The sequence below is a fragment of the Acomys russatus genome, chromosome 20 (genome assembly GCF_903995435.1).
Source record: "Acomys russatus chromosome 20, mAcoRus1.1, whole genome shotgun sequence".
Lineage (NCBI taxonomy): Eukaryota > Metazoa > Chordata > Mammalia > Rodentia > Muridae > Acomys > Acomys russatus.
In genome coordinates, this window is record NC_067156.1 from 30,734,156 (window position 1) to 30,747,116 (window position 12,961).

The 12,961-nt window shown below is 44.3% G+C and overlaps 1 pseudogene; it reads right to left on the minus strand.

The window, feature by feature from the left end:
• Positions 1-1,257: 1,257 nt before the first annotated feature.
• LOC127204785 (tumor protein D52-like) lies at positions 1,258-2,261 on the minus strand (annotated as a pseudogene).
• Positions 2,262-12,961: the final 10,700 nt, after the last annotated feature.

Sequence of the window (12,961 nt, forward strand, 5' to 3'; positions counted from 1 at the left end):
AAACAAACAAAACAACACAAAGCATAGGAAACATCTTGTCATGGAAGCTGTCGTGTGTCACAGTGTGCCCCATAGTGTACCCTTTTGTCCCCACTTTGCTGGCAAATGTTCATTGCCATGAGTCATTGATCTGGTTTGAGGCCTTTGCCTTCTACTGCACCATCAATACTAGATCCTCACCAGGGCTCCTCTTGGTTACCCTGTTGTTGCTCTGTGTCATGGAGATCCTGCAGCTTTGGATCAGCAACACAGATCTTTTTACACGCAGGTGTAGCCAGCGCTGCAAAGTCCTTGGACATCTACGTGGATCCAGGTAGCAGCTGAAGCAGGGCCGTCCACATAGTCTTTAGTGGTAATATAAGCCACAGACACCAACCCAGACCCCCTGTTGCTGCATGGCCACCGACCTAGACATGGCTCTCGGCGGCGTCACGGGCTGCGGCTTCACCAGGACCTCAAGTGGCAGGGCAGGCTACTTAAAACAGGCTACTTCTCTGTGCCCTCATGACTCATCTTCTCTCCACAGTGCTCTACCTGTTCTGTTTTCCTTCCACTCCCACCTGTCCAGCACATACTTTCACTTTGTAGTGGCTCCTGTTGTGTGTGTGGGCCACTTGGCTGGCAGGCCTCCAGGTGACTCTGCGGCATCCTCCTCCGCTTGCACTGTATGGCGTGGCCTAACTTCTGTGTGCTTTTTTTAACTTACAGAATTACTGGAGTACATACACACCTGTCTACTCTAATCTGATGTCTTCAGAGACCCAAGAAATGGTCCTCATACAAAATCTGCTTATCTAAGGAAAAAAAATGTAACTGGTAATTTCTCTTTTAAAAGTAAAATAATTCCAAAATTTTATTAAAAATTAATTATTAAATCAGACTTTAGAAAAGAAAATTTAGTTAGAAATCAAGTATACAGAGACTCAAAAATGGGGGGTGGGGGGAGAAGACTTGTATAGGAGGATTAAGCTAGAATTTCAGATATTGAGTGATTTTTGTAAAGTAGAAACACAGTGGTCACCTGCATCTTTCTGGCAGTCTGGTGAATGTCTCAGGGACTGTCAGGGTTGTATCATGTTGTTTCCTATGCAGAGGGCCTTTGATGCACACTAAAGGGTGTTTCCCCTGAGTGGAGGTGAAGGTGGATTCACTTTGTTTAGTTCATAAACTATTTGGTCACAGAAATGAGTAGAGCTGAACAAAAGCACATCTGGTAAAAATCTGCGGCCATGAACATTGGCAAGACGTGCTTGGCTCTCACTTGCAGCACCTGGCAGTAGGGAGCACAGCAGAGGCCAGCAACTCAGGGACCCCCTCCCCTCCTTCTGGAGGCGGCTCTGAGCTTGTGGCACTGCGAGCATTTGTTGTGGAATTGAGGACTTCCAAAATCACTGCCCAGCAGGCTTGGTTCCCTCTACTTTAGCCTTTAAGTTTTCAGCTTTTTTCTCAAAAAGCCTAAAAGTTGGGGAGTGTGGTGGTTTGAATAGGAAGGCCCCTACAGACTCCAGTGTTTGAAAGCTTGGTTTTAGGGAGTGGCACTATCAGGCGGTGTGGCCTTGTTGGAGGAAGTTCGTCACTGTGGGGGCGGGCTTTGAGTTCTCCTATGCTCAAATTAAGCTCAGTGTGGCACACGGACTCCTTTTGCTGCCTGCAGATCAAGATATAGAACTCTCAGCTTCTTCTCCAGCACCATGCCTGCCTGCAGGCTGCCATGCTTCCTGCTGTGATGATAATGGACTAAGCCTCTGATCTGTAAGCTAGCCGCAGTTAAATATTTTCTTATATAAGAGCTGCCTTGATCATGGTGTCTCTTCACAGCCATAAAACCCTAACTAATCTAACTAATACAGGGAGGTTTTTTGTTTTTTTGTTTTTTGTTTAAACATCTTCCAGCTTTTTGGTGACAACAGAGCCACCTGATGAAGATGCAGCTGAACCCTTGTGTCCAGCTTGAGAAGGTTTCAGATGTCGTCTTGTATGCAGAGAGTGCTGTCACGTCTTGCCACCCCTTGGCGATATTCTGCTTGAATTCCTGAAGGGAGCTGATCCCAAGTTTCCAAATGCGCTCTGCTGGATATACCCATTTTGCTGCCAACAATGAGGCAGAGTCTGGATTTCTTCTTCACCTTAGCAAATTCCCAACTCAACTGTTCGGCTCCTTCTCTGACAGAGTCTCTGGGGCACTGTGCATGGCTACAGCACCTTCTCCTTTCCTCGGCCACCGCCTCTGTCTTCAGCAGACCTTGCTCCATGTTCTACATGGTTATTCTTGGCTACCCTTTGTAGACTTCAACCCCATTCTTGTTGCACAATGCGCAGCTCTGTGTGCATTCTTAAATTGCTCCTTTTTTTGTTTGTTTGTTTTTCGAGACAGGGTTTCTCTGTGTAGCCTTGGCCATCCTGGACTCACTTTGTAGACCAGGCTGGCCTTGAACTCACAGTGATCCGCCTGCCTCTGCCTCCCGAGTGCTGGGATTAAAGGCGTGCGCCACCATGCCCGGCTTTTAACGGGGCATAACCACTAGCTTTTCCTTCCCCAAGGTCCTTGTAATGTTAAACACAAGAGGACCTCAGATCTATATCTCCTTTAAGTGGGCAAGTTGCTCACATGGAAGAACTTAGGCAAGCTGAGGAATGTATTCCTGCTGTGGTGGAATCTGAGCAGGGCAGGGAGGACCTACTTTTCATTTTGGTCTAGAACAGGGAACATAGTCTTCCCTCAGCATCCACACTGACCCTGGCTTCCAAGATAGTCCATGAGTTGGACATGATGTTTCTAGTGTCATTCCTCAGATGCGTTAGGCCTTTGTATTGGGTCTGTATTGTGCCAATGTCACTCCCCCCCCAACTCTCTCATCACGAATTCACCTAAAACAAATGTATTTTTGTCATCTTCCATCTCACTCCTTATGGCTACCGTGGAAGCTGTTAAAATAATAGTAATTTTAGCAATAATAATAGCTGTCACTTATTGGCCATCTGCTACATTCTAATAAGTTGCTAAGAGCTTTAAGCACATTCTTAATTTAGTCTTCACAACAATCACTTTGCCACAGATACTCATTTTGGGCAGTTGCCTCTGTGGATACTTTTCATGCGACTCTTCTCTGTGTGTGAGGGACATCCAATTCTGTTTTCCCCTGTCTCCAGTAGCTGTGTCAGCCAATGAGTGTCTTGTGTTGGAATCTTTGGGCATCAGTCAGGAGAAACAAGGGATGGAAGAACATACCATGCAGCTGACAGGAGCATCTGAACAGGTGTCTTATTGCCCGCGCTGAAAGAACTTGCACCTATTGCACCTATGTGTGCACATCCATGCTTCTGTGGATTCTAATGACTTCTTCTCTTACTTCAGCTCTGTTGCTTGTAGCCATACCCCACCATAGCAAGAACTGCATACTGTGCATTAAGGTTTAACTATGGAACAGTCCTCACAGACTTGTGTGTTGAAGCCTTGGTCCCTAAGTGTTGGTGTGACTTTCAGAATTTCTGGGAACAATGTTTTGTGTGTGTATGAGACCCAAGTTTCACATAACCCAGGCTAAGACTCCCTATGTAGCTAAGAAGACCTTGAACTCCCGATTTCCCTGCCTTTACCCCTCAAATACTTGGATCTTAGGTGTTACCATGTCAACTTGTAGTTTTCCTTTTTTTTTTTTAAACAGGGTTTTGCTATGTTTTCCAGGCTGACTTCAAACTCCTGGCAACCCTCCAACCTCAGTCTTTTTAGTGTTGGGATGGCAGGAATGTGCTACCATGCCTGGCTGTGGGTGGCTCCTGAAAGCTTTAAGAGGTATAGTCTAGCTGGAGGGAGTAGATCATTAAAGGGCATGGGGCTACATCTTGTCCTGACTCCTTTCTGTATCTTTTTTTTTCTGCTTCCTGGCAACCATGACATGAGCTGCTTTCCTCTACCACAGCCTCCAGGCCACCGTTGGCTGAAGCCTTTGAAACTGTGGAGAAAAGCAAAACACCCTCCATTAAGCTGTGAGGTACTTTGTCACAGCCCTAAGTAAAGTAACTAATAGATTGCCACAGTCCCTGGTCTATAAGAGAACAGCCTGAAACTCAGATGAAATGACTTTATCAAGGTTACGTATAAGTATGTGGGAGAGCTGGGGCTCAACCCCATGGATGTTAGGTACCAGAATCCATTCTTCCCACTGGCTTCTGCCAAGTAAAGGGACTTGAACTCTGTTTGCGAAATCTATCAGATGTGGGAAGAGGAATGGTCATATGGCCTGACCTTCAGAAAAGATCCATGACTAGATTTATTTTCCATGCACTGCCTTCGTTTTTTTCAAGACAGGGTTTTTCTGTGTGGCTTTGACTGTTCTGGACTGGCTTTGTAGACCAGGCTGGCCTTGAACTCACAGGGATCCACTTGCCTCTGCCTCCCGAGTGCTGGGATTAAAGGCATGCACCGCCACCACCTGGCTACCTTTGCTTTCTTGATGAGATGATTAGAATCCCCTTTGTTCAATCATTTTCACCCATTTTTAACATACCAAAGAACTTCAAAATCCAGAGTGATTTTTAATTTAACACAATTTTTTTTCTTGAAATCTATAGTTCTATTTAAAAAGCAAAACACCCAACTGCATAAAACTTCATCACTTGAAGTCCCAAGACATAGAGCAGGCATAGAACAGTGACAAAGCATAGATGAGTTCTGTGCGTTTGTCAGTAAACGAGGACGCATTTGCTAATAGACTGTAGCCTGGAGACTTGAGGCCTGGCTGCAGCCAACTGGTTACAAGGTCAGTACATAAATGGGAGCAGGTGAAGGATGCACCGCAATGTCTGTCCGCCTTCTGCGGTTCCAGGAGGGACAGCCTTTGTGTATGTAACTGTGGAAGGAATTCTGCAGCACTGGTCGTCAGGGGTGAGAACTGAGTGGGCACTCCCAGGAAAACTGTCACAGGAGTCCGAAACAAGTTCCCACCTACTCCCTGGCATTCGTCAGTTACTGTTCCCGGATCTATTCTATTCTTGTTATTTTATTCCTAAGGAAAGTTTTTTTTTTATAGAGGTGGCTTAACTGTAGAGTTTGTTTTGTTTTTTTGATTTTTTGAGATAGGGTTTCTCTGTGTAGCCTTGGCTGTCCTGGATTCGCTTTGTAGACCAGGCTGGCCTTGAACTCACAGGGATCCACCTGCCTCTGCCTCCTGAGTGCTGCTGGGATTAAAGGCATGAGCCACCACTGCCCGGATTAACTGTAGGTTATGGGCATGAAAATTGGCATTCAGAAAAGCCATCGAAGGCCAGAGACATGGCTCAACCATTAAGAATACTGGATGTGGGGCTGGAGAGATGACAGAGCACTGAATGGGTTTCCAGAGATTATGAGTTCATTTCCCAGCAACCACACAGTGGCTCACAACCATCTATGATGTGATCTGATGCCCTCTTCTGGCCTGCAGGTGTACATGCAGGCAGAGCATTGTATATAAAATACGTAAACAAACAAACAAACAAATAAATAAAATACTGGATGCTCTTCCAGAGAATCTGGGTTCAATTCCAGGTACACACATGATGGCTCACACTGTCTGGAACTCCATTTCCACGGGATCTGATACTCTGTTCTGGTCTCTGCTGGTGCTGCATGCAAGTGGTTCACAGACACACATGTGGGCAAAACACTCAACTACATACAAAATTTAAACAGTCACCAGTTGCTAGAGATTACATAGGGAGGGGTAAGTAGGACATGAACCTGTTCTTGACTTGAGAGCTTTAGCCTAAGGCCTGGCAGGCTGCTTCCTTTCCCTCACTGACCCTGTTTCTGATCCGGAAGAACCCTCCTGGTCGTCAAAGCCTTGAAGCTGGGCACACCTGGTGTCACATTTCTTCTGACTGCTGGGTGCACAGATGAGCCTTCCTAATGTCAGACTCTGCTTGTCAGGGGCACTTTGAAATGCGATTTTAACATCATGAGGTACAGGAAAGCAGGGCACATGTTGATGACAGTGTTGACACTGCTGCCGATTTTTCTCTAACTTGGCCTTGTAGGCTCTCAGGCATCTCGAGTTTATCTGCCTCAGCACCTGCAGCACTGCACGGCATCCTTCTAACTCAGGTTCTTCAAACTGCCATTCTAACTCCCAGGAGGTCCCAGCCTCCTCTTGTGTTAGTGCTGAGCTTCGGAGTACTGCTCAGAACACACATGCGCACAGAACTGTGTTAGCACTATACAAAAATCCAGGAGATACAAAACTTCAAACACATTTAAGCAAAATGTCCTTGAATAGAAACTGAAAAGTGGAATGGGTTTGAGTAGCTCCTGGATTCCCTCTGCTGTTTCATTTTTTTTAACGTTAATTTTTATCTCCTATTTAGAGGTGTGTGTGTGTGTGCGCGCGTGCGTGCACATGCTGGAGTTATGCACACTTCTCGTTGGGAGAGGCTTTATTTGGCTTACACTTCCGTATTATTGTTCATCATTGAAGGCAGTCAGGACAATAACCCAAACAGGGTAGAAACCTGGAGGCAGGGGTGATGCAGAGGGCGTGGAGGGGTGTTGCTTACTAGCTCCCCATGGCTTACTCAGCCTTATGCACACACTTTTAATACTTCTGACAATGCTATGCTGTTTTAAAAGTTATTTAATATTTTTATTATTTTTGAGACTAAAATATAATTACTTACGCCCCCCCCCTTTTTTCTGCCTCTATCTTCTCCCATATTCGCTCTTGGCTCTCTCAAATTCATGACCTCTTTTTCTCTAATTGCCAATATACTATAATGTATTCATATATCGACATGTATTTTAAATATATAAACACAACCTGCTCAGTTCATAAGATGTTACTTGTATGTATATGACTTTAGGTCTGGGGCCTCATCCCTGGGGAAGATTATTTCTCCCACTCTTAACATTGTTTGGTTACCTGTAGTTCTTTGTTTAGGATTGAGGCCCCGGGATCTTTTCCCCTTTCCATGGTAGGATGTCTATTGATGTGGTCTTTGTTCAGGTCTTGTTTAGGCAGCCGTGCTGGTGAGACTTCATGGGTGTAGATTCCCTGAAATTTCTAGGAAACATAATCTCACAGCAAACTTCCTGTTCCTCTGGCTCTTATTATTATTATTTTTTTCAGCACACAAAGTAATGGGTCTCATTTGGCTTTTCCACACCTATGGTGTCATTTTACTTTGTTCTCATCTGCCCCTCTCCCCTACTCCCTGTCTAGATGGAAAGCGAGTTTACATCAAAGGAAGCTCACCTAGCAGAAGAGTGAGTGGTGATGGCCAGGCGCTGTCTTTGTTTCTATTCAGATTTAGCCTACGTAGTTAGAATTTGATGAGCGATTTCTCTAGTAGACTTATTTAAATTTAATTTGAATTAAATGAGGGTATCTTCTTATTGGTTTAAATGCTTTCAAGAAAGCTCAGACCCTGAAGCAGTAGAAATTATAATGTATCTGGTCACCTATAGAAAAGAAGACTTCCCACAAATAGCCATGGTCTAGTCAATAGTTTCCTAGCTCTAAGAGGCTGTCATGGCAATCCATTCGCTTGGATTTCCTCTGATTGCTTTGTAAAAAAAAAAAAAAATCTAACTTCCAACACCATATAAGGTACACAGAAATTCTGAGATGAACCAAATAGTAAATAGAGGTGAAGACTTGTTCATCTTTGAGTTCTTTTGAAAAGGCAAAAGAGAAATATACCTACATGCTTTAGGGTTTTAGTTATAAAAGGAAATAGCCAAATGCTTCCTTCCTACCCTGTAGCCAACTAGGAATGCCTGATGACAAAAGTTTCTGGTATCAACTTTGGTGGCATTTGCTATATCAATACAAGCAAAGATGCCCCCTTTTCTCCCCTTGCATCTCCTTCTTCAAAATAGGAATGAGAGTAGAAAGCATGCTCTACTCTGCTTTTCTCACTGAACAACACCCTTTCCTTGGGAATTTACTTTCCCCACCGACACAGTATCAGAGAGATGAAGAGGACAAGTTTAAATAATGGTGGGGAGTGCGGTCAGGATCCCACAAAGCTGTAGCGAGTCTGAAGTGTCTGCTTTCTGAAACCCAGGGTGCAGCATTGCTTGGGAGCTTAAGAAGAAAGACGCACATTGTGGGGCTAGAGAGATGCCTCAGTGGTTAAGAGCACTTGTTCTTCCAGAGGACCCAGGTTCGATTCCCAGCATCCACATGGTGGTTCACAACCATCTGACACTCTTTTCTGACTTCCATAGGCACCAGGCATGTACAAGGTGCACAGATACACACGCAGGCAAGACACTCATAAACATAAAATAAATATATCTATAAAAGGGAGAGAGGCATGTTATCCTATGAACAGGAGTAGGCAGTCTTAGGTTAAAAACCATGTATATTTAGCATACTATTTCCCCCTTGAAATATTGCCACTATGTTGATGGCTACTTCCACAATTAGAGACGTTGACATTCCATAGAGTTAGTCCCCTGGTGTAGCCTCTAAATACTGTATAGTGGTCCTGGAGATCCTTGAGAAGCTGGCTAGGCTGTGAACTTTGACCCCAGGAAAACCTATTTAGATAAAGATAAAATTTCACTTTAACTTTAGGGGGAGACCTATGCATTGATCTCAGGCTCATTGGTGCCAAATTTCAAGAAGTAAGGCGTTGGTGTTGATGTTACAGGGGGATAGAGTTTGTGTTATGTTAGAATTAATGAGTTTGAGGCCAGCCTGGTCTACAAAGCAAGTCCAGGACAGCCAAGGCTAACACAGAGAGACCCTGTCTCAAACCTCCCCAAAAGAATTAATAATGAGCCTATTATGTATATATTATACACACACACACAGACACAGTAGACATTTTAGTAAATAGAAAAGCTGAGTACAGCATTCTAGGATGATATAAGCCTACAAGTGACACTTCACTGTCCTTCCCCTGACAACTGTGTAATGTTTGAGTTTGGTCAACTAGCAATTCATGCACAGTAGTTGTTAACAACATGGGATTTCTATGAGTTGTTGGTCAATGTGGCTCCTTTTGCTCTCCAGACACAGGCAACTGTTACTGGCTGTTGGTTGAAACAAACTCAAACATCACACGGCTGTCAGGGGAAGGACGGTTGAAACATCTCTTATAAGCTTATATCATTCTAGAATGTGGCACCCAGCTTTTCTATTTACTAAAATGTCTATATTGTGTGCATAATATTATATGTACGTAACAGGCTCACCATTAATTCCGACATACCACCAGAACTAGCTAGTAAGATACTGTTGCTGAAGACGTAGCACACATTGGTTGTAGGACGCAGAGAAAGCAAGCTGGAACTGAGCTGGGGGCTTGCTTCCCCTGTGACCAGCCCTTTTTGAGCTGCAGGGAGAGAAAAATCAAGCATTTTACTCAGTCAGAGACTCTGCATGCTACACTACCAATCTGTCCTTTAAGCTGTGCCCACTGGTGCAATAGTGACAAGTTTGTTACGGAGGTAACCAAGGACTTTCTGATTGGATTTGAGGCTGGCATGGTCGGAAGCCCGAGTGGGGAAGCTGCCGTGGGTATGGTGGTAATCTGACACAATATGACCAAGCTGTTTTCTAAATGTTTTCACCCATGCCCACCAGTTAATGCCGTGGCCAGTTAGTGCAGAGGCTTATAACTGGTAAGAGTGCTGAGAATAAGTGACCGTTGCATGTTTAGCCTTAAATGGGACATCTGTATCACTCACCCCGAGGCCCAAGGAACACTGGGAGAAGCAGTGGAAAGACTGTAAGAGCCAGAGGAAGGGGCAGGATGATGAGGGATGATGCACACGAAAACTCAGAGCAGCTGCAATTACCTGTACAAGATTGGGCCATCATCCTCTCATAGAGTGTGCAGGGGCTTTGTGAAGCTGCAGTTCCCCCTCCCTGCTGCGCCGGAGGCAGTTAATGATTGTTGGGGGAAAGAAAACCATTTTCTTCAGGTGCTGGTAAGTTGTCCACACTTCTGTAAATAAATAATCCCCATAGGATGCTATGAGCAATTCTAATTAAACCAATTGGGTCACCCCCTTCCCAAAGTAAAAGGACAACTAATTGGATGGAGGAAAGTAAGCAGGAGTGGACGGGTGTGTGTGTGGGAGACAAGAAAGAATAACGGAGGCTGAATAGGATCAAAATATATATGCACAAAAAGATGTGAAACCATTATATGTAATTAACATATGCATATAAAATATGTTTTTAAAAGCATCAAAGACTTTGTTGTCAGAATGTCAGGGCAGAGGGAACAAGCTCAAAATTCTGTCACTTACCTAGTACAGGCAAGGCAAGCTGATCTTAAATCCAACTTTTTATTTGTTTTTTTTTTTTAATTTTTAAAAATTAATTTATTCTTTTTACATCTCAATGTTTATCCCATCCCTTGTATCCTCCCATTCTTCCCTCCCTCCCATTTTCCCATTTTTCCTCTCCCTTATGACTGTTCCTGAGGGGGATTTCCTCCCCCTGTATATGCTCATAGAGTATCAAGTCTCCTCTTGGTAATCTGCTGTCCTTCCTCTGAGTGCCACCAGGTCTCCCCCTCCAGGGGACATGGTCAAATGTGAGGCACCAGAGTACGTGAGAAAGTCATACCCCACTCTCCACTCAAGTGTGGAGACTGTTCTGACCATTGGCTAGATCTGGGTAGGGGTTTAAAGTTTACCGCCTGTATTGTCCTTGGCTGGTGCCTTAGTTTGAGCGAGACCCCTGGGCCCAAATCTGCCTATCATATTGTTCTACTTGTAGGTTTCTAGGACCCTCTGGATCCAACGGCCCAGGCCTTAATGTCAACCATTAATAAATGGGACCTCATGAGGCTGAGAAGCTTCTGTAAGGCAGGAGACACTGTCAAGAGAACAAAGCGACAGCCTACAGACTGGGAAAAGATCTTCACCAACCCTACATCTGACAAAGGTCTAATATCCAAAATATATAAAGAACTCAAGAAATTAAACACCACCAAACCAAATAACCCAATTGAGAAATGGGGCTCAAAACTAAACAGAGAATTCTCAACAGAGGAATATCAAATGGCTGAGAAACACTTAAAGAAATGCTCAACCTCCTTAGTCATCAGGGAAATGCAAATCAAAACAACTCTGAGATTCCATCTTACACCTATCAGAATGGCTAACAACTTTTTATTTGTAAAGTACCCTCACTGTGCCTTTTCGGGAATGGTACAAACACAGACGCCAGGCCAGGCTGGGAGAAGAGTGTCTAGCAGAAGCAAAGGTTTGCTTGCTTGCTTGTTTGTTTGTGGTTTTTTTTTTTTTTTTTTTTTTTTTTTGAGATAAGGTTTTTCTGTGTAGCCTTGGCTATCCTGGACTCACTTTGTAGGCCAGCCTGGCCTTGAACTCACAGTGACCCGCCTGTCTCTGCCTCTCAAGTGCTGGGATTAAAGGCATGCGCCACCACACCCAGCAGAAACAAGTGTTAATGTACCTTCCAGCTTCACTCAGATGTTAGGATTCTTCTTTTCCTTTTCCTTTTCTTTTTTTTTTTAATTATGCAGATGAGTTTGTATTAGACTCCTCTCTGTTTTAAAGAAAAAGCAGGCTACTTACTTTGAAGCTAGTTGCTGTGACCACAGAGCGCTAAGCGGCAAAACAATTATTACAAATGATTTGTTGGCCCTTTCTGGGGGTGGTTGTGGCGGGTTTTTATGGGGCCACTAGAAGCGTCAGGTAAGGTTTATGGTCCAGGGTGATTACTACAGTAGCTTTCCTGACACTGTTCCTCTGCATGCACTTCTCAGTACTAAAAAGCCATTTATCTCTACCATGAGTGAAATTCTGTAAGAGCTGAGCAATGTCTAGACTCATAATGCACACCCTCCCTAGAGGTGGGCCCATGGTCCCTGACAATGAAAGGGAGCCTTTGGAACAAATGGTGAGGAATTTCATCCTACCCACACAAAATTTGTTGAAAATGCTGTGTTTCCCAGTTTGGAGGATCTTTTCCAATCTTATTTCTAAGAGTGGAACGCACCCTGTAACAGCTTTACCTATTTTTCAGCCAACCCGGGGAACGCCCTTATAGGACTGAAAATCCAGACTTTTGCCAAGACCAGTGTTTATATGTGCATCTTTCTCTCTGTGAACACGTATTTATTTCTATTTTTTTTTAAATGTGTGTGCCTGTGTACCTATATTTTTCCCCCAGTCATCTTAGGGCTGAGAAAAAACACTGAGAAATAAAGGCATGGGAAGTCCATTCATCACGGGGCCTTGCCACTACGTCTGCTCAGCCTCTCTCAGGGGAGCCTTAACAAGGTGCTGCTGAGTCCAGCCCCCTCCCCACCTCCAAACAATTCTGGAAACACTAATTTGAAACCGTTCTATCGCCTTCACCCTCAGGCTTAGCAGGCCATCCCTTCCCCCATTCACCTCTGGGCACATCAGAGATGTGGGTAAAGAAAACAGAAATATGGATAGATTGATAGCCGTGGGATTACATTGCTCTTCATATGTGCTAGATATCATGTCAATTATTTGTCATCCAGAGATATCATTGCAGGAAAATCATATTAAGAGGAGCCTGGAAAAATGAAAGGTTATAAATTCCAGTGTAGTCCCATCTCTGGCAGCTTTGGAATCCAGTGCCAGGCTCTTAGAGAAGTCTGGCCTTTCCTGGGGTGTCTCCCCAGTGTCACCCCATCAGGTGGAAGGGGTCATGAGAATGTAAACCCAACATTCCTGTTATTATAAGTTTCCTTTTGTAGCTCCGGCATTTGATAGGCATGAAACACGTACTTTTCTCCCAGTCAACTCCTCGGTGAGGCATTTTCTTCAGTCTTAGATGATACCAAAAATGGTGTCTGAGAAGATGGTAAATGCCACTAGTTAAATATAGCCCAACACAGCACCTCAGAATGGCTGGCAGACAGAATGTGGGGCGTGGGCTCTGCTGCCAGGCAGTGATTCAACCTCTCCCTGTTCGTTTCCTCATTTTGTGAGTGAGACGTCGTATTGACTGCAATGCTTGCTGTG